At 43.0% G+C, this 22953-nt stretch overlaps 1 pseudogene; it reads right to left on the minus strand.

Moving 5' to 3' along the window:
• Positions 1-10148: 10148 nt before the first annotated feature.
• Positions 10149-10267, minus strand: LOC111733581 (annotated as a pseudogene).
• Between the last annotated feature and the right edge of the window lie 12686 nt (positions 10268-22953).

Here is a 22953-nt window from a genome sequence, read left to right on the forward strand (position 1 = left end):
GATAAGAAGAGCAGATGTTCAGTAGTTAGGAGTTTGCCCTGCCCTATAGACAGATCATACGAGATTATTTCTGTTGATAACTCTTATCAGGGGCAAGGCACCAATTTAAATTCTTTAAGAGAGAGGTCAAAGTTTTTCTTGAGCCTGCAGAGTATCGACTGCCTTTAACTCAAAAAAATTCACATGCCAAAGTGGTACATCTTGGAGAGGCCTGCTCTAAACCGTTTCACTCACATAATCAGTCATTTATTCAACAGATATTTACTGTGCTCCTGCTGGAGACCAGGTGTCATTCTCACTGGTAGGTTTCTATAGGCCTCCAGAGCAGGGCAGGCCCAGATTTACCATTTGCTGGTGTTATCATGTGCAAATATGTAACCCCTCTGAACTTATGTTTTTGAATCTCTATAATGCGGTCATTGTACCAGTTTCATATGGTTGTCATAAGAATCAAATGAGAGAATATGTAGCTCAGGCCAGAGGCAGAAAAGGTCCTCAATAACATGGGGTCTGGGCTGATGAGCATCCATCTTTTAACACACAACAGACTATTACCTCACCTGTCCTTTCATCCTTGCTGTCCTCTCATGCCTCCTCCACCAGCCAGGGCCTGCTGCCTATATCTGCTGGCTCAGGCCCTGATTTCATACCTCTTGTGCCCACCTGCTAGTCCCCACTTTCAGGCAGGGTGGTGGCAGGGATTTCTTCCAATGGTCCTTCCTCCTACACCTCCTCCCCCTCCACCAGGCAGCTGAGCTGAGCCAACTCAGTGCTCCTGAGTAAGGAGAAGGAGATACCTTAACACCAGGCATTTTCCAATTGCAGACCATCCCGCTAATTGATTCATGTTATTTTATTTTTTGTACTGGTGGTTAGGGCCTCAAGCAATGTTATGCAAATTTATTAACCTTATGCAAATGAGGACATCCTCAGACTAATTTCACATGAAATGGGAAGTTTTGTGGGCACCTCTCCCATTTAAGTGTTCCCTGACTCCTTCTCAGCCCCTAAATTACTCCTAAACTCCCTCATCCCCACAATCCCTCAAGATCAGTAGCCTCCCTCTCCATAAGCTTTGGCCTCCCAGAGGTCATTTGGAAATGTTTGAGATACAGTATCAGCTCTATTTGCTAAGACTGGTGGTTGCCTTGTGTCCTAGGAAACCATAGCCTTGGGGGACACCTCTCCAGCTTGTTTTTTTTTTTAAGTCATTTGAATCCCACCCAACTTCCTCTTCAAATCCTCCCAGGATAGGTAAGACCAGCCCAGCTCAGCCTGGAACTTGACAAAGGCTCATTTAGAACTGACCTGACATGGCACTTTTGGGTAAGAACAGGACTGTGTGTGGCCCTCCTGTCTCTGGGGAACCCTGTCACCAATCTTAGGCCAATTCTTGGTATCAGTACACTGACAACTAATCCTCAGGACAGTGCTGTTTTAGGTGGTCTCTAGAAGCAGAACTTGAAACAAGAATTCAAGTGCAAGTGACTTGTTGAGAGAGGACTCAAGAGAAGCCAATGAAGGAAGCAAGATGGAGCAGGGAGAAAGCTGAAGGATGTGGGTTCAGCTAAAGTCTTGACCCAGCCTGATCCTTCGTGGAGCTCTGGCGTTGCCTATCTTGAGGCAATGGGGTAGGTTTTTTCATCTCCTCCTGAGACAGACATTGGCGGCTGCTGGTAGCCATAGGAGGTAGGGGTGATAATCTCCCAGGCATTTTTGGGCAAGGGGGCTACCATCTGAGAAGGGGTCAGCCAACATACAGCAGCTGAGAGATGGGTGCGCCAGCCCAGGTGCAGCCCCAGTTGGCATCTCCTACAGGCATTGAATAAAATGCTGGGTCACAACTACTGAGACCATGGTCTTTACATTTCTTTTGGTTGGTTATTTCTTTGTTTAACTCAATCTAACTTCAACATCCCTGTAAAACAGGCATTTAAATTATCCCCATTTTGTAAGTGTGATAACTAATGCCCAGGGCAAGTTACTAGCTGCTTCCAGGGTCATATGACTAGTGAATCTTCTAGACAGAGGAGAGATATGAACTTGTCATCACTGACTTTCCTGAGAGTCTGTCCATCTGCTGGCAGTGGGCCAGGAATTTTGTCTCCAGCCACTCAGATGTCCAAGGTTAGGATGTGGCACTTCAGAACTCATATGAACTCATATACCTAACTTTTCTCAAGATCCTTCCTTCCCTTATTCTCCTTTATAATGGAGAGTTCCTCATAGAAATATGTGTGTAGGGGGAGTTGGTGCTGGGGAACTGGAGTCATAAAGGACAAGAAGCAGAGTCAAAGCTTTCCCATCCTGTTTTCTTCTTCCTTTTTGCCCTCTTCCTTTTTCTTCTGTCCTGTTTCTCCTCCTCCTCCTACCTATCTCTCTTCCCTTTTTTCCCTTGTTGCTCTCCCTTCCCCTACCTTCATTTCCTTCTCCCTAGCTTGGCCTCCACCCTCCCTCCCCTTCACTCCACTTTACCTTCCTTTCTCCTCCTTCCTCACTGTCTCCTCTCTCCCTCCCTTACAATCTTCCTTGCTATCTTTCTCTTTTTTTTTCTTCCTTTCCTTTCCACACTTCCCATTCCCCTTTCCTTCTATCCTATCACCTTTGCCCTTCCTTTCTGCCTTGTACTACCCCTTTCTCTCCCCCTCTTTCTTCCTCTGCCTCCATTTCCACCCTATCACCTTTTCTCCCTCTTCTCACCTTCATCTTCTTTTATTTTCCTGCCCCTTTCTACCCCCTCACCTCCACCCCTGCCTACTAGAGGGCTGTCATCTCAGCTGTGCACTCTGCACTTTTCTAGAGAAGGTGACTCTCATTTCAGGGTGCTCCCCACCTCACTGCTTGCTATAGGAGGGGAGCAGGATGTGAGGCCCTGAGGCTCGGGGACCATGCTTAGTGCTCCAGGGATGTGGGGGCTGCAAGAAACCTGGGAATACCTGGAGGTAGTACCTGGATCTTCCTCAGATAGTCTAGCTCAGGGGATGGCACAGAGGGAGAGCTGGGTGGAAGACCAGGGCGCCTCAGGGGATCAGTTTATTTTGATTTAGAGAAGAGCCTGCCAGCAGGCAGCTAGATCCAGAGAATGGCTCAGCAAAGGAATGAGCTGAGGATCCACCTGCCTGCCAGAAACTAGAAATGAACAGTGATGCCAAATGTGCATTGGCCCCATACTCACAGTCCTTTGTACAAACAACAAGGCCTGGAGCCTTGGCTCCCTTAAGTTCTCCTCATTCTTGCTGACCCAGTTTCCCCCTGGGCACTTCTCTCCCTTAGGCCTGCCATGGTCCAAAAGAAACCCCTTACCCATTGCCCCTATCCAGGTTCCCCTCTGCCAGCTCTCCTGGAACTTCTTAATTACTAGGTCTCAGCTTTCCTTCTTAGCTCTCTCCCTCCACTGAAAACCCTCTTCCCTTCTTTTGAATTTTATTCCCTGGTTCCATGGTTAAAACTTATCTACTCAGATTCTACTATTATCTGTAATAAGAACTTACATCTCTGGAGCTCACAGTTTAAGAACTGCTTTCATATGAATTAGCTCATGTTATTTATGTGGATACTCATTATAAGAGGCAAAGCAGCCATTAGCTCCATTTTACAGATGAAAAAAATGAGGCTGTGAGGGGGTCAGAACTCTGTGTACTCCCTCTGACACAGGTGCTCTCAGGGCTGCCATGTAAAGATGTTCAGGTTATGTACTGCATAAAAGCCCTACATTTAAAGGGGAGAAATATTCAAAAGGGAGATATATATGGTCACATATGAGAGTGCTCAAGCAGGCATGGAGGTGTTAGGCCAAGTCCTGAGCGCTGAGGTAGGTGCCCCTCCTACAGAATTTCACAGGGCACATATGGACTTTCACACTCATAAGAATGTGCAAACTACACCATTAGAGCCTTGAGAAGTATATACACATTTCTTCCTGCATTCTTGCATGATTTGGCTTCCTCATTCTTGCTCTTGTATCTCTGCCATGAGAACAGAACTCAGAGAGCCTGCTGGAGAATGAGACAAGTGAAGCAGAACTGAGTTTTTTCTGTTGTTCCAGCTGAGGCCTCAGACACTTGAGAGCTTAGCCCAAATCACCAGTCTCCTAGCTAACACACAACTGACCACAGGCACATAAATGAGGCCAGGCAAATCTAGCTCAGATCAGTAGAGGCACACAGCCAGCCCAAAGACTCAGAAAAAACAGTTGTTTTAAGGCACTGTGTTTTGGGGTAGTTTGTTACACAGTAATATCTGACAGATGTAGTTAGGAAAGAGAAACTCTTGCTAGAAGAAGCAGAAAAGTTAACAGTCTCACTTTGAACAATAGGTCAACAGAGTAAGGACAAAAAGAGAATGAAAATTTGTAGTGGGTGGCTTGCTTGGTGCTTTCCAGCTTACAGAGTGCCTTTAAAAGCATTCATGTTTGATTCTTAAAGCCCCCTGGGGAATAGGGTAGGCAGCTATTTGATCTCCATTTGTCAGATGAGAAAACTGAGTCTCAGGCAAGTTATATGACTTGCCTGGGGCCAAAAGCTAGTAAGGGATGGAGCCAGGACTCCAGTCAGGCTCTGGTCCTGCACTCTTGGCATTTCTGTGTGCTAGAAACACTGTTTATGAAAACAGGGGCTAAAGAGAGAGCTGCTGCTGCCTGGAGCCAGGGAGATGGAGAAGAAACAGGTGGGAAAGCTCCTAATTGAGCACACCTGGTAGGGAGAGAAAGGGGAGAAGTGAGCCTGAACTGAAGGTTCAGATCTCCTGGTGAAACAAGACCTACAGAGATTCTGATGGAAAGATAGCTTGACCTGCAGGCTCCCTGGGACTTATTTCGTAGGCTGAACCAGGCCTCCTGTGAGCCTGCAACTGAGCCCCAGGCCATAGTTGACCCACTCCCCTTCTGAGCGGTGTTCCCCATGCAGGGCAAGTAGCCAAGGAATATAATCATAATCATTAGAGGCAACATTGCGATAGTGGTTATCATGTGTCTGGCATTCAGCTGAGTCTTCTCATTTTTCAGATGAGGAAACAGAGGCACATTGAAATCGAGTCACACAGCTGGTAAGTCATAGAGCCAGAATTCAAACACAGGAGGTCTGGCTCCATAGTCTGGGATCTTAACCAATACATTGAGAGCCTCCTTGTGCTCAGTACTTTGCTGTTCAAGATGGCCCCATAGGCTCAGAGAATGGAAGAGGAAATGATCCGGAACCACCCTCTCAAGACAGCAGCCAGGAAGGCAGCCCAATTTTTCTAGGACAGGTGACCACAAAGCTGGGAGTTTCTTTCTACGCTTTCACTGCGTTGATAAGCTGCATGCCTGTGCATTTCTCTGTCTCCGTTCCTGTTTAGTGGTTTGACCAAACCTCAAGCCATTGGAAACCTATTTACTCAGGAGCAGAAGAAAAGAAGTGGATTTCTCCTTTCTTTGGGGTTTGTCCCAGGAGCTGCCCCACAGCCCTTCTCAGCCCTTCCATTCCTGCCAGTGACAGAGTAACCTATAACCACTGCCACTCTTTGCACCATCACCCTGGTAACTGGTCAACTGGAATGAGTCACAAGGAGCATGGCTTTGTTGTAAAGGGAAGAAACTATCACCATGTGTCCCGAACAGTTCCCTACAAATGGGGCCAAGAACTGACACTTTCCAAAATCCTTTCTAATTTAGGAATCTATAGCAATAGCAGCCATTTCTTGAGGCCTTCATCTGCTCTGTTCCAAGCCCTTTACAAACACTATTGCCCCTCCTCCCAGCACTTTTAAGAGGCAAGTATCATTATCTTCATGTTAGAGATAAGAAAATTAAGGCTTGGAGAGATTTAAGTGACCTCCTGGCCCAAGGCCCCACAGGAGCTGGGCCCGACCCTCAAAATTCTACTTTCCCTACATTTTGCCTTTTTGCTGGGGTCAGAGAGGAACTATGAGGTCAGTCACCTAGCACCACTCACTTCACTCTCGCCAACCCCCTATAGAGGCACTGTGTTTCCCACAGCCCTCCTCAGTTCTATTCCCTGCCCTCTCCCGTTCCCTCACCTTTCTTTCTTTGTCAGATTTTTCGGTTCCACTTTTCCCTGTCACTTGCTCAGCTAAAGGAATGGCAATTGGGATGGCAGAAGGAATGGTCCCATTCTTTTCCCTCCATCATCACTCCCAGTTACTTTATTTGTTATAGAATCTAAATCTAAATCTAGAGGTATCCCAGGGCTGAGGACACAGCCAGAAAAAGTGTGTGAGTATGTATGAGCCAGAGTGCATGTGTAAGTATGTCTATGTAATTGTGGTACCTATGTAAGTGAGTATACAAGTGTGCGTAAGCATACCAATAAGCATGCATGCGTGAGTGCATGTGAGTGTTTGAGCATGGATGTGAGAGTAACTGTGCCTGTGCAAGTGAGCATACAAGTGTCATTGTGCAAGGGAGCCTGCATGTGGTCATGTGTGTGTGCATGTCTGGGAGTGTGAGAGAGAGTGTGTCTGGGTGTGGGTGTGCACCTGCACACTCAGCAGTATCTGTAACAGGGAGTGGAGTAGACTTTAGCAGATTAGGAAAGGAGTTTTCCTATAGGCTCATTTGGCACTCTGTTCTCATTGTGATGCAGGTGGCTGTAAGCTGGAGCCAGAGAGCTTGGTGACTAAAGGCTGGTTGCACCCAGGCTTCATGGGGCCCATCTGCCAGCTGTTGTCTGAACTGAAAAATTAAGACTCTGGTTCTCCTCAGTAGAGGTGTGTTTTGTCTACATGGATTGTTGAAAGGGGGCCGGATTAAAAAGAAAGACTGAGACTGGGAAATCTCACGGAAGTTCTGGGTAGTAGGAGGGAGAGGAAGGCCATTTCGACCTAGGAATCATGAAGGACAGATTTACCCACCTCTATCCCAGAAGAGACACCTTTGACTGCTGAGACCTCAGGAAAAAAGGAGGTTCAGGTGAGGGGAGAGGCACTAAGAGGGCATGAAGGGGCAGTTTAAGTACTAAATAAAGGCTTTGGCTTGGACCTCCCAGCCAGTTTCTTCAGCATGAAACTGAGAGAGGAAAGAGAGGTGGGAGGGACCAGTTGTCATGTCCTAGGAGGACACAGACTACATAAGTGTTTGTTGCCAAAGGCCTTGGGAAACCTCTCTGTGTGGTCCAATGCCCCACCCCCAGACCCCTGTCTCTGTCAAATAGACTGGCCCTTGGTGCATTCTCATTATGAGTGCTGCTATCTGCAATGCAGGCAAGGGCGAGGGTGGGAGAGGTTCTTTCTCACACTGGAGTGCTGAGAAATTGGGTCCAGGGGCACATCAATCTCTTTCACAGCACAAGTATGCTCTAAGAACAGGCAGCTTCCAATAGGTAACCTTCCAACAACAGGCAAAACGACTCTCTCAGATGCAAAGTCTTGGGTATTGTAGGCACATGCTTCCAGAAGACAGATTGAAACCTAATTCCAGCAGATGTGCATCTCCATCTCATCTTTGCTTTGCTTTGGCACAAATACTGGAGTTATTAGGGAAGTATAAGAAAATGACTGAGTGGCCTCTGCATGTCCCATTGCCAGGAAGAGAAGAAAGCAGGGGACATCTGTGTTTGAAATTTCTCATCACTCCCCAGGAGTTAGAGCATTGCTAGAACTTCCCAAGGCTTCCCTAGGGGTCCAGTAGAATTTCTGTTCAACCAGGAGTGCCTCCCCAGCCTTTGTCCCACCTCTTTCTGGTCTGTGTGGGCATGCTTTGCTAAATGGAAAACATTTGCTACCCCTGCTTATAGTTTTCTTTCAGATAGTGCCTCCTCAGTCTCCTTTTACAGGAAAGAGGAGGGATGAGTCTTAAAGAAAAGTGGTCCCTGCATCCTCCATTCTCATGCAAGACAGTGTCCCCACAAGAAGGCTGAGTGAGTCAGCTTGGCCAGGGCCCACCTCCTGGAGGCCCCTTGTGACTCCAGCTTCTGAGCAGATTTATAATGAAATTCAGATGAAATCAAGGTTATCCAGGGTGAATGAGGCTGCTCCTTGCCCCTTCTTTCTCTGGAGGGAGCTGCGGAATGTAGATCTTAACCTTCTTCAAGAATCGTTTCGAGAGCAGAGTTAGGCAGGTTGGAGTAAATACAGGACAAGGATGGGAGGGGGAGACTCCCTTGATGTCTATTCAAGCCCTATGGTTGCCATTCCTTAGCTAAAAAGGAATGGGAATAAGGGGTTTCAGAATCTGATCAAACACCTGTGTGCCCTTGAGATCTTCAGGAGGCTTCCAGAGTGGGCTCACCATTGCTGTTCACACAGCATGGCCTCAGCATGAACCTCAGGCCCATTTCAGCCACAATGCAGGAAATAAACTCAGCATAGTGAGAAGGGTATGCTTCGTCGCCTCTTTGGCTATGATGCTGTTTTAATTTTCAGGTGTATGTTTTCTTTTCCACCCAAAACATCAGCACATCTCTGGGCTCTCTTAAGCTGATAGAAGCTGATAGAATCCAGTCCAGTGACCTGGGAACATCCACTCAGAACCACAATGGTCAGGACTAAAAGCTTCATGCCTTCTACCCTGTGGTTAGCTACATTCCCGAGTACCTGAGCAAATCAGGCAATCAGATGGTTGACTTTCTTGCAGGAATAACACAACACTGTAAGACTCTGGCCTCCAGTCTGCAGGATTCCAACAAGGTGCCATTTCCATATTCTCTGGCAATAACTAATTAGTGATTATAAAGCCCTTTGAAATATGAAGTGCTGCATGATAATATCTGTAATGAGCTTGATTCTTTCCCTCTTGCATGTGAGGTAGGTGGGGGAGAGTAGGTTTTACACCCAGTGAAAAGAGTTGGGCTACAAGGCAACTTCCCTTCCCTGAGGGACATCAGAGTCCTGATCTGATCCAGTGGTCCTGGGGAAGGGGCCTGGGAGAATAGCCCACTGGCAAAGCAGCACTTTGACACTCTCCCTCTTGGAATCTCCTAACACCATCCCCCGGCTTCTGACTTACCCTCCCCTGGGTGGAAGAAGGAGAGGGGAGGGGAGGATGCTGGATGGAAAGAGGAGAAGAGAAAGGTGGAGTTAGGGTGAGAAGAAAGAGTTGGGCTCCTGGTCTCCTTAATATGATTTAGAATTTCATATTAATATACCACCTCAGAAAAAAATTAATGAGAAACGTGAAGAAAATAGGATAATGAATATGATAATATATGGGGAGTGCTTTGGGCTTCTTGGAACAAAGGTGCAAAGAATTATTGCTGTGATTTTCTCACGGTGCATATATATTTTTATTAAACTCTAAAAAAATGCCAGTAGATTCACTTCTTTTGCAAGGTATTAATATCCCGCAGAGGAGTCATTCTTCAATTAGTTCTCTGAGCCTTGGCCTACCTCTTGGCTGTTTTCTTGTGCCCCTTCTGGAGACTTTCAGTTTAAGGGACATGGAGAATAGATTAGAACACTCAGTGGCTTTGACCATATTGTCTGGTACACAGGTGCCTGGGGAGATAGCTTCCTGAGCAATTGCTGCTCAGGGGAATGTGGGGCGAGAGGGAGGGAAGTTGAATGCAAAACAGAAATAGAGGTCAGAGTCCTGGCTGGGTGCAAACTTGGGGTAGCTAAAGGTCAAGGACAACTTATTTGTGTTCACTCTCCTGGCCTCTTTTCCCAACCTAAGGGTCCACTCAGGCCAGTCTTCTTTTTGATGATTTAAACATAATTAAATATAAGTTCTCATACTTTATGGGGCTATCTTGCCAAGGGACCACAGAAATTAGAACTGAGATAAGAACCACAATCTGTATATTTCTCACTTCCTTAATACCAGTGATTCTCACAGCACATCCTCGGAGGGCAGTAGCATCACCAGGAACTTGTTAGAAATACACATCCCCAGGCCCCACCCCAGATGCACTGAATCAGGAACTCTGGGTGTGGGGCCCAGCAATCTATGTTTTGTTGTTGTTGTTGTTGTTGTCATTTGCTTATATTTTGTCGATGGTATTAATGACATATCCCTCTATATTATGAAAATACTATTTTAATTTGAAGATACAGTGGGCAGTGCAGTCTATAACAGTGACAGTGAGAGTGTCTGGAATGCCTAGACAATACCTTCAATCAACTTATTTTTTTTTTTAGGCGAGGCAACCCTTGGTTAACCTCACAGATTGCAAGGATCTTGTCAGCTTACAAGCCCTTATTTTTTTTATTTTTTACTCCTATAGCACATGGTCTTCCTAGGTGGTCTCCCATCCAAGTACTAACCAGGCCCAACCCTGCTTGGCTTCTGAGATCAAACGGGATCATGCTTATTCAGGGTGGCATGGCTGTAGACTCCCAATCAACTTTTGACATGAGTTCTAATAATTTTTGCCCAGAAATCTATGTTTTAGCAAGTCCTCTAACATGCTCAAGTTGGAGACCTCTTGTGCTGGAATGAGTATTCCACAGCAAGCAACAGATTGTTCTGTTCCAGGAGAGAAAAAAAATGGTGGGGGGCGGGGCGTCACCCTTGGTAAAAATGCATAAACTATATGCAAAAGCTAAATAGGGGATGGGAAGGTGCAGAATACTGTATGTCTCAGGTTGGATGTCCCGGAATGTAAACTCTGAGATAGAATTTAGTATGTGAAATGTTTATTAGGTAATGCCCTTGGGAATGATACCTATGGGATGGAGGGGAAGGAAGCAGAAGTGGGCAGAGGGAGACATCCAGCTGTGATATAGGCCCAGGGAAAGCTGTCCTGTCCACTGTCTGGCAGGGAGCTCTGGAGCTCTGGAGCTTAGATGGCCCATCAGAGTTGCAATGAGTTGAGGCAAAATGGACAAAACTTTATGTCTCACCTCAGCCATTGAATATGGGCTGCCCTGGCAGTGGTATGGTCTTGGCTATGGCTGTTTTCAGCAGCTGAGGCTATCTCTGAAGGGGCTTAGTGCTGAAAGCCATCTAGGAATAGTACTTTCCACAGTTGGGGAGCAATTCCTTCCTGAAAGGGGATCTGGATGGTGCATTGCAGTGCCTGCCACCCCAGACTATACTATTTAAGTTACTACAAGTAAATAGGAAACCAGAATGAACCCCCATCTTTACTTCTACCCCATGTAGGGGCACAGATCTCTCCCTCTTGTCTGCACATTTCAGATGTCTAAACCACACAGCATGATGCCTTGTACCCAGCTACTAAGTAGAAAGCAAAGGCTCGGATATCAGACAGCCATGGGCCACACTCCTGGTTCTGCCACTCATGAGCTGGGTGACATTGGACAAATTTCTCTCTGCCTCTCTGAGCCTGTTTCTCAGTAGGAATTGCTATAAGTATTAGATGTTTATTTATAAAGGTTCATAAAGGATGTAGGAAATAGTAAATGTTTTCTTTCATTCAGCAAATAATGAGGGCCAAATATATGTCTGGCTAGGAATGCCTTTCTTGCCTTCATGGAATTGAGAGTCCAATGCGGGGATCAGAAGTCCAATAAGCACAGAAATATGTAATGATAACTTATGGTAAGCGTTACAAAGGAACAGAACTGGATGTCAAAGAAGATACAAAGGGACCTAATTTAGATGAGGAGTGATGGGTGGGGAGGCCTCTCTCCAGATATTAAATTAGGCTGAGGAATGATGAATGAGGACTTTTCTGGGGGTGGTGGGAGATGGGGAGGTCATTTTGAGTATAAAGGACAGCAGATGCAAAGGGCCTGAGGCAGAAAGGGGCTTGGCTTGTTGAGAAGTGAGGGAGGAAGGTAAGAGTTGGACACAGAGCCCTGAGGGCAATACTAAGTAGTTTGGATTTTGTGCATAATTAAGTGGGAAACCATTGGCATAGGGGAATGACATTGATTAGTATGGCTACTGAGTGGAGAGTAGGTTGTAGGAGCAAGGGTGAGAACAGTTAGAGACTACGGCTGTGTCCTGGTGAAAAATGATGGTGACTGGGACCACGTAGTGTCATGGGGTTGGAGAGCTGTGGACAGGTTCCAGATAGACTCTAGAGGGAGAACTGACAGGATTTGGTGATGATGTAGAAGTGAGTGTTGGAGAGGAAGGCATCAGCTTTGGTTCCTTGGTTTCCGTGTAGTTCCAGAAAGTGGCTGGGGGGATACTGGGGTGGCCCAGATGGGAGTGGTGCTCAGGAACACTTAATTCCCCCTGGCTAAATGTCTGTTAACTGAATCGGGGAGGTTCTGAGGCACCTCAGGGCTATTGCAATACAAGCGGCAAAGAATTGAGATGGCTAACAGGAAGGACCCCACTAATACACAACGAGAAAAAAAAAAAGGAAAAGGAGAAGAAGGAGGAAGAGGTGAAGGAAGAAAAGCAAATGATATAGAAAATCAACAACAACTAACATTCATTGAGTACTCTCCATGGGCCCTATGCTATTCTAAGTACCTTATATATATTATTTATTCTTGACAGATATTCCATGAAGCATATAAAATTATCTTCATTTTACATTCAAGGAAAAGGAGGACCAGAGAGGTTATAAGACTTGCCCTATGTCTCATAGCCAGGAAAGAGTATAACCAGGCTTTGAACCAGGTAGCATGGTTCTGGAGCCTGAGCTTGAACACATTGTACCTTAATACCCCTCATAATACTAGCCGATGCTAAACAGGCATCTACATGAGCCCTGTGAGTAGTTTCATATACATTTTCTCTATTTCTCCCACAACCCTCATTTCACCAATGGTAAACCTGAAGGTTCACAGGTTCAATAACTTGCCCAAGATCACTAAACTAGAAAAATACCGAAGCAGCATTCAAACCCAAGTTTATCTGACTTGAAAGGCTCTACTATAAGCACCATTCTGTACCTTTCCACAGAGGCATTCAGACCGTCTTTCAGAGCAAGGAGACAAAATAAATTTTCTATATCTAATTCCAAAGGCCAGCTTTTATATATATGATGGTAATAGACATGCCAGATATCTCCTCCCTCATATTACTTGATATGCTCTCAAAAGCTCCTGTCTATTTATTCACCCTCAACACATCCACCCAGCCAGCATTTCTTGAGACTCAGCCATGTGCTTAGCTATACTCTAGGCTCCATGGTACATTCAAAATGAATATAACACAGTGGCCCTGACTTCAGGAATTTTAAAATCTAGTTGGAGAATAATAAGGATTATTTATGTAGCTCTTTTTGGTATCCCAGGTACCTTCATGTGTTTTTACCATTGATCCTTACCATGCTTAACACAGTCCTTTTACGGATGAAGAAACTAAATTCTCCCAGTGATCACATGATCTTGGAAGTGTATCCCAAGCCCCGGAAAGAATTCAATCTGGCTGACACCTCGAATACAGCCTTATGAGAGTCAGCAGAGGACCTAGCTAAGCTGTGTTTAAATTCCTGACCCACGGAAATGGTAAAAATGTACATGATGGTAAGTCACTAAGTGTGTGGTAATTTGTTATGTAGCATAGGAAACTGATTCTGATGGCCAAACAATATATCCTATCCCATACTCTGCCCTATGATTGTGACTTTGACATTCCTCCCACTGAAAAGTGGAATCTAATTCCCCTCACCTTCAGTCCAGCTGAGCTTGAGACTCCTTCAATGATAGAGAACAGTGGAAGTGGCACTGGTTTTCAAGACTGGACATAACAGATGATGCAGTTTCCACCTTGTCACCATATCACTTGCACTTGAAACCCTGAGCTGCCACATAAAAAGTCTGACTACTCTGAGACCACCATGTTGTGAGATTGTCTGAAGATTCTGGTTAGCTGTCCAGCCCAGGCTCTAGACATGTGAGACAATGAACCTTCAGATGGTTCTAACCTCTAGCCATTGAGTCACTCCTAGCCTTCTCATATTTCCAACTGAGATTCTAGACATCTCGGAGCAAAGTCAAGCCATCCCTCCTGTGCCCTGACCTTAGTAATGTAAAACAACAGCCATTTTATTATGTTCAGAATCCATGAACATAATAAAATGGCTGTTGTTTTACATTACTAAGTTTTGGGGCAGTTTGTTACATAACAATAGTAATCATAAAACGTGGCCAAATCCCAATCCATGGGGTGGGGAAGTAATCTCTGCCTACTCTAAAGTGAAGTACTACAAATCCACATGGCAAAAGGCCTAATGTATAATTTTAATATAGCAAGAGCCTAAAAGATTGGCTACCATAGAGCCTTATATCCAATTATGCTGAGGCCCAGCTAAGCTTTCTGCTTTGTACACGATCACACAGCACCAGCATCAAAGCTTCAGAATCAGCCCTGATGAGCATCCAGGACTGTCCATATCTGTGCATTCCATATCTGAGCTAGAACTGTTTGAAGGAACTTGACCTGAGAATGACCTTTCCAGTGAAAGAGAAATCCAGTGAACATAGACCCTGAATGATTTCCTTAGCTTTTAAAAGCCCCAGGCTGGTACCTGTTGTAAGTGGTTGCATGGTATCGATATTTATTGGACTTCACATCCTGTGAGTCTGTTTTGTGGCTGCACACCCATGATGGGCTAGCATTTTTGTAAAGATTAGAAATGTAACATGCAAAAATTATATTTGTTACATTTATACATATTTATATCATACATTTGCAGTATATAGAGGCACTCAGATTATATATTATTTATAAGCATTGCTGCGGCTCAGGTTTGTTAGAAAGGCTCAGAGTGAGAGTGTGTTTGTAAAGTGCTCCAGGGTCCTCTGGGATGAGGGCAGCTATGTAAGTGTAAGTCATTATCATTAAACTAAACTGCCTCCTCCGATAAACTGACAGCACCGAAGAGGTTCTCCTGCCTCCCCAGCCCCTGCACACAGTCTGGTAATGCTGGGATAATATAAAGATAATATTACTGTAATAAGTGCTTTGTAGCATTTATGCTTTTATTAGCAGCAGACATATTGTAAGGAAGGGAGAGGCTCCCAGAAGTGCCAATGGGTGGGTGCTGAGGGCAGAGCACTCAGAGAGGTAAGCAGAATTCTGGGTCTAAACTAAGTGTGGGGGCAGCATAGCATGAGGTAAAATTCTTACTCCTCATCCCTTCCTGCATAGCCTATTTCCAATTTCAATTGATCCCCAAATATGCTACTGAGTCCAGCTGCATCTGGGTTTGGGTGGAGTGTAATTGATAGAGGGAGGTTTCTGCAATTCTATCCCGAGGGTCACCCCACTGCATTTTAAGTGGCTTCTAAACCGGGAGGAGGCCCCAACTTGACGAAAGAGGCCCTCACTTTGATTAGGGTTTAATGGAGAGGGCCACAAAGCCATGGGCTTTCCAGAATCTCCATGGCTGAATGGCTTCATTGGTTGCCCCCATGTAACTATGATAGAGCATAAAAATAAGAAGGAGCTTCTGAATAGTTCTTATATTTTACAAGGGCCTCCTTTCCTCTTACACTTGCATGTATGTTACACTTTTTATGGGTTGTATATATCTTCCTGCAATACACTTGTGATACGGAGGAATGTGTGATTTATAGATCTTACATCTTAGGGTGTTGAGAAATCTAGGAGTTACATCTATCATCTCATTAAAGCCTCCTAACATCTCTGTGAAGCTAGTCTTATCTATCCCATTTTATAGATATAGAAACTGAGGCCCAGAAGGGTTGAGAAAGTGGCCCAAGGTGGTATGTCAGGAAGAATCAGAACTGGAATTTAGGCTTTTTGACCTGTCAATGGCCTCTTCCTGCAAGCTATCATGCCCAGGGAGGCTTTGCATAGCAGAAAAGGACCTACCTTTTATAATTTTGCTTTAGATGAGACAAAATCAGAAGGGACAAGGCCAATGTACTGGTTATCCATTGCTGTATAACATACCACCCTAAACCTAACACAGCTGCAGTACTTTTATCATTACCTCTCATGGTTCTGGAGTGACTAGGCTCAGCAAGGCAGATCTTACTTGGGGGTCTCTTGTGCTGCACAAGTCACATGGCTAGAGGTGGGGACATCTCAAAGGCCTTTTCTCTAACTAGTTCTTGGGCTAAGAAGACTAACAGCTGTGGGCTGGCATAGCTGGGCTCCTGGTCTCTCTGTGTGGTCTTTCCACATAGTCTCTACAGCGTGGTAGCCTCAGAACACTGTATTTCTTACATGGCAGCTCAGGGCTCCCAACGTGGGTGTCCTGTGAGAGAGAGCCAGGTGGAAGGTGAATCACCTTTTATCATTTAGCCTTGGAGATCACACAGCATCTCTTTTTGTTACTTTTGTAACAATTTGTTAGAAGTGAGTCTTGAAAGCCAGCCCATATGCAAAGGGAGGGGAATTGTTTCACCTTTTCTTGTGTGTGTGTTGGGGAGGACTGTCAGAAAATTTGGAGGCATGTTTTCAAACAACCACAGCACTGTTTAGACCACTTCTCCTTGAGACTCCTTTCAGGATCACAAGCAGGACTCAGGCAAGGGTTAACCACCTCCTTCCCGAGGTGACTTGGGCATTGGCTGATGGCACCATGCTCATGTGCTGGTGACACCAAAAGGCCACAGCCAGGCTGGGCTCCTGAGGGTGACTTATATCCTGGTTAAGGAGTCACAGCAGCCTGTAATCAAAAGCCCCAGTAACAGGGCCTCAGTAGGAGCTTCTCACAGGTGTGGCAGCCACAGCAACAGCCCCTGGGCTATAAAGTGTGTTTGCCTTTTGGCTGAGATGCTTTAAAACCCCAGCGACTTGGTTTCATTTTGAACCTGACAGATAAAAGGCCGACTTTGACTGAGAATATTAACTTTCTGGCTCTCGCCCAAGAAAGCTGAACAGATGAGGAAATAATATAAAATAAAAGGCGTCTGCAAACACTGATTGTCGGCTGCTTTCCATAAAATACACCCACTGTTATGTGTAACACTCTCCAAGCCTTTCATTTCTTGGCCTCCTCCCACTTTTCACTCCTGGTACAGAAGAAACTGCCTTCTTGTATTTAGAAAAAAAGACAGACAGAAAGAGAGGAAAGGGTGTATGTGCTAAAAAGAGCCCCCAGCTCCTCTCCAGGAGGCGCCAAACAGGTGCACCCACAGTCGAAGTGTCTTCTGGTTCCTTGATGAGATAAGCAGAGGAGGCTTCTGGGCCAGCCCCAGGAGAACTTGGCCTTGGGATCCCAGAGAGAAAGCTGTCCCAATGGAGTAACCCTTCCTCTGTCACCTATTTGCAGCTGCTTTCAGGTGCCAGGGACGCAATTTCTAGCTGTGGACTCTCCTTCCAGCAGTGTGGAAGGGCCTGGAAAGGTCTCCCACAGTCACTCATGGACTGCCTATGACTGGCTCTATGAGGCAATGGGCAAGAGAGAGGAAGGATGCTGAAAGCAGAGGCTGTGGGAAGTATTTTACTTGGACCTCTCTCTACTTCCCACTCCATGGCCCAGTCTGCCTCTGTGGCTGACCATTAATTGGTGTCATGAGGCCTGGACTAGGATGGACCACACTTATCATGCCCTGGACTACAACCTAAGAAAACAAGATGACTATGGTATTAGTTTTCTCAGGCTGCCATAATACGGTATCACAGACTGGGTGACTTAAACAACAGAAATACACTGTCTCATATTTCTAGGGACCAGAAGTCCCAGATTAAAATGTTAGCACGGTTGGTTCCTTCTGAGGGCTGACAGCCTTGAGGGAAAAATCTTTTCTAGGCCTCTCTCCTTGGTTTATAGATGACTGCATTCTTGCTGTGTCTTCACATGATCTTTCCTCTGTGTGTCTGTGTCCAAATTTCTTCTTCTTATAAGGACACTGGTCATACTGGATTAGGGCCCACCCTAAAGACTTCATCTTAACTTGATCACCTCTGTAAAGATTCTCCAAATGTAGTTACATTATGAGATCCTGGGAGTTAAGGCTTCAACATGTGAATTTGGAGGAGACACAATTAAATCTATAACAACACTGTAGCCTGAAAATTAAAATAATAATAGGTGCATATCCTCAGCTCTGTTTCAAAGCAGCAGTCTAGTTTGCCCCTGTTTGTCCTACTGCCCTGCCTGGGTCAGGCGAAGCTCAGAAGTTGCAGGCAGGAGGTCAAGGGGCCCCTTAATAAGCAGAATACTTGAGGGCATAAACTCTCTGCACCACCACCCCAGTCACTGCACAGCTGGCTTGGTTCATGAGGGAAGGCCTCTGGGCTGTCTAGAAAGATAAGATCAGTAAGGAAAGCAAGAACTGGAATACAGCCATCGGCCCTGAGCACCTCCCATGCATGGTTGGAGCAACAGACAGAAAGTGATATTCTACCATCAACTTGATCTGGGATACTGGATATATCACCATAGTTCTCCATACCTAATTTTCTTATCTATAAAATGAAGTAAAGGAAACTTATCCACTTGCAATCTGAAACTCCGTTGAATGGGTCTAGTCTATCAAAGTGTGGCTGGACCCATGATGTCAGGCCATCCAGCAGGCCAGCTGAGGGGCTTCTTCTTTCACAGACCTCAGAGGAAAAGGTCAGAGGTTCTGATGAAGCCAAGACAGTGGCCTTCTGCTTACTTCACCCATTACAGGCACACACTCAATTCTTTGGCATCCAGAGGCCTAAAGCAGTTGCTAGGCCTCTGAGTCAGCCTTTGAATGAACAGAATGGAGAGGAAATATAATTGCTTCAGGAACAGTGCTTCTCAGATATTTTTTTTTTTTTACCGAAACTAAGAAATTCTCATCAGAACCCCTAGCACACACACATACACATACATTACAACCTGTACTTTCAAATTATGTCCAGAACTGACTACTTCTGCTCACTGCCGCTGCTTACTAGTTTGGTCAGGCCACCATTATTTGTCACCTGAATTATCCCAGCTGCCTTCTAACTGCTCTCTCTGCTTCACCCCTTTCCCCTGGTTCAGTCATTTTTCAATCCAGCAGTGAGAATGAGGCTACTAAAAGACTAAATCATATTGTATTACTTCTTGGCTCAAAACCCTCCTATAGCACACAGCAGAGGAAACAACCAGGTCCTCCCAGGGGCTGCCAAAGCCCTCTGTATCTGGCCCTCTGTGACCTCTGTACTCACCTCCTATTTTTTCCTTTACCCCAGCCACACTGGCCTCCTCGTTCCTCAGTCATGGCAGGGCCTTCCAGTTTCCTCTGCTGAGAACACTTTTCTCCTTCTCATTGCCTGCTTCTGAAAAGTATGAGTTTCTACAGCTCTCTTTTCAGAATGCAAGAGGAGAGTTAGATTCCCTTCAATGCAAGGTTCCCTGCACCCAACTCTGCCCTGACTACAGGGGCCAATGGGGGCCAGTACCCACTCTTTGCAACTTCATCAAAAATCAGTTGGTCATACTATCAGTTTATGTTTAAATGCTTTATTTTGCTCCATTGATCTATGTGTCTATCCCTTTGCCGATACCATACTATCTTGTTTACTGTAGCTATTAAGTTTGAAAATCGAGTAGTATGATTTCTTTATTCTTTATTCTTTTTCAAATTCTAGTGCCTTTGTCATTCTATATAAATTTTAGAATCAGCTTGTTTATATGTACAAAAATCCTTTTGTGGTTTACTTGGTGTTGCATTAAATCTAGAAATCATTTTAGTGAGAATTGACATTTATTACATCGAAGTTTAACAATCCATGACCATGGTATATCACTCCATTTTTTCAATTCTTTAAGTCTTCTTTCATTTCTACCATCACTGCTTTGTATTTTTCAGCATTCGGATCCTGTACATATTTTCTTATATTTTACGCCTAAGTAGTTCATTGTTTTGGAGTGATTATAAATTGTTTTGCTTTTGAAATTTTTGGTTTACGATTGTACATTGCTAGTGCATAGTATTACCGTTTATCTTTGTATGTTGACCTTATATCTGCAACCTTGCTAAACTTATTAGTTCTAGGAGGTTTTGTTTTGTTTTGAAGATTGCTTGGGATTTTCTATGTAGACAATCACATTGCCTGACAATAACGGTAATTTTATTTCTTCCTTTCCATCATATATGCCTATATTTCTTTTTCTTGCCTTATTGCACTGCCTAATTCACTGTTGTTGAATGGGGGTTGGTAATTGTGGGCATCCTTGCCTAGTTCCTCATCATAGGAAGAAAACGTTCCATTTTTCATCAGAAGGTATGATGTTAACTGCAGGGTTTTTATAGATACCCCTTTATCAAGTTAAGGATGAGCCCTTCTATTTCTAGTGCTGAGAATTTTTATCATGAATAGATCGTGAATTTTATCAGGTGCTTTTTCTGCATCAATTGATAGGATCTTGTGGTTTTTCTTCTTCAGACTGTCAATACTGTAAATTATATTCACCCACTTTTGAATATTGCTATTCTGAAATAAATCCCACTTGTTTGCGTTATGGTTTTATATATTGATGGATTCAACTTGCTAATGTTTTATTGAGGATTTTTGTGTCTATGTTCATGGGAGATACCAGTATGTAAATTTCTATTTTTGTACTCTCTTTGGCTTTGGTGTCAGAGGAATGTTGGTCACATAAAATGAGTTGGTAAGCATTCCATGCTCTTCTCTTCTCTGGAAGATATAGAATCAATGTTATTTCTTCTTTAAATATTTAGTAGAGATTTCTTTCTTGGAAGGTTTTTAACTCGGACTTTAATATTTTTAGTAGGTAAGAGACTATTCAGATTATTTCATCTTGGGTGAGTTTTGGTAATTTGTGATTTATAAAAACTCACTCCATTTCATCTAGGTTATCAAATTCATATGCATCTGCATAGAGTTGTTCATATTATTCCCTTATTATTCTTTTAATGTTTGCAGGGTCTTTGGTGATATTCCCTCTATCATTCCTAATATTGGAAATTTATCTTATCTCTCTCTCTTTCTCCCTCCCTCCTTCCATCTCCCTCTCCTTCTCTCCATCTCTCTCCTTCTCTCTCCATCAGTCTTGCTAGAAATTTATCAACTGTATTGATCTTTTCAAACACCTAGTTTTTGGTATGATTGATTTTATCTATTTTTTACTTGTTTTCCATTTCATTGATATCTCTTCTTTATTATTGCCTTCTTTCTGCTTCATTTGGATTAGTTTTGTTCTTTTTCTAATTTCTTAAGATGGAAACTGTTGGTTATTATTTAAGAACTTTACTTTTATAATGTAAGCATTTAATGCTATAATTTCCCTCTAAGCACTGCTATAGATATGACACAAATTTCAATATGTTGCATTTTTATTTTCATGCAGTTCAAACTATATTAAATTTCCCTTGATAATTTCTCTTTGATTTAAAGATTATTTATAAGTATGTTGTTAACTTTCCCAGTGTTTGGAGCTTTTCCTGTTACCTTTGTATTATGGATTTTTAGTTTAATTCTATTATGGTCTGAGAGCATATTTTGTATAATTTGAATTCTTTTAAATTTGTTAAGATTTGTAGAATATTCTCTATCTTGGTGAATGTTTCTGTTCATTTGAAAAAACTGCATATTCTCCAGTTCTTGGGCAGAATGGTCTATAAATATCAATTAGATCCAGTTGGTTGACATCATTATTCAGTTCTATAGGCTTGCTGATTTTCTGTCAACTAGTTCTATATATTTCTGAGAGGTGAATGTTGAAAAAATTCTAACTATAATTGTGGATTTGTCTATTTCACTTTTCAATTTTGTCAGTTTTTGCTTTGTGTAGTAGATACTCTTTGTTAGGTACATGCACATTTAGCACTGTTATGTCTTCTTGGTGAATTGATTCTTTCATCATAATGTACTGTCCCTCTTGATCCTTAATAATTTTTCTCTGCTCTGAAATCTCTTTCATCTGACATTAATAGATGCACTCCAACTTTCTTTTGATTAGTATTTGCATGGTAAATCTTTTTTTTTTTCTTTCACTTTTAACCTACCTGTATTACTATATTTGAAATGAGTTTCATGTAGACAATATATAGTCTTTTATTAATCAAGTCTGACCATCTTTCTTTTCATTGGTGTAATTTTTATTAATGTAATTATTAACGTTTTGATTAATTCTACCATTTTATTCTTCAGTTTCTTTTTCTTTCCTCTGTTTTTTGTTCTTGTTTCTCTCTTTCTTGTCTAATTTTGGGTTATTTGAACATTTTTATGAGAAGTTTTTATTTTAGAAAAAATTTAGAGTTACAGAAAGTTCCAATGTTAACACAGAAAGTTCTTATATATCCCTCATCCAGTTTCCTCTAATGTTAACAGTTTATATTACTATGATACATTTGTCAAAATTAAGAAACCAATAATTGTTTCATTATTATTAATTAAACTTCTGACTTTATTTGGATTTCACCAATCTTTCTACTCATCTCAGTTTTCTATTCTGAGATTCAATCCAAGATACAATATTGTATTCAGTCATAGTGGTATTTGAACATTTTTTGTATTCAATTTTAACTTATCTCTTGTGATTTTGACTATATCACACTTAGTTATTTTACTGGATGCTCTAGGTATACTAGTTCCCCTTTATATGGTATACATTCCAAGACCATTTGTATTAATGTAAATGATTTTTTTTGTCCATGAAATTGTTTAATTTATAAATTAAACTTTATCATAGGTATATATGGACAAGAAGAACATAGTATATATAAGGTTCAGTATTATATGTAATTTCAGGCATTCTCACCATGGAGTTTACCAACATTGTGAAATAATTTTTGTCTTTCCTTATTAAGTCTAGAACTTTCACCTTTTCACTTAAAGAAATCACTTTACAGTTTCTCTTTGAAATATCTGAATTGCCAGGATCAGTACTCTTGTGCTTTGGGGCCACTATTAATTAAAACAAGGGTTACTTTAACACAAGCCCCATGAAACCGTGAAAGTTAATCTGATAACCAAGATTGCTACTAAGAGACTAATGGGAGGATAGGATATATATCGTGGATACACCAAAGGGATGGATGGAGCGAGATGGTGTGAGACCTCATCATGTTACCTGAAATGGCATACAATTTGAAACTTATAAATCATTTATTTCTGGAATTTTCTATTTAATATTTTCAGATTGCAGTGACTGCAGGTAATTGAAACCACAGAAAGTGAAACCACAAATAAAGGGGGACTACTGCATATTATAAAATATATACTTAACTTTTCATCATCAAATTAAAATT

This window comes from Pteropus vampyrus, unplaced genomic scaffold (assembly GCF_000151845.1).
Source record: "Pteropus vampyrus isolate Shadow unplaced genomic scaffold, Pvam_2.0 Scaffold582, whole genome shotgun sequence".
NCBI lineage: Eukaryota > Metazoa > Chordata > Mammalia > Chiroptera > Pteropodidae > Pteropus > Pteropus vampyrus.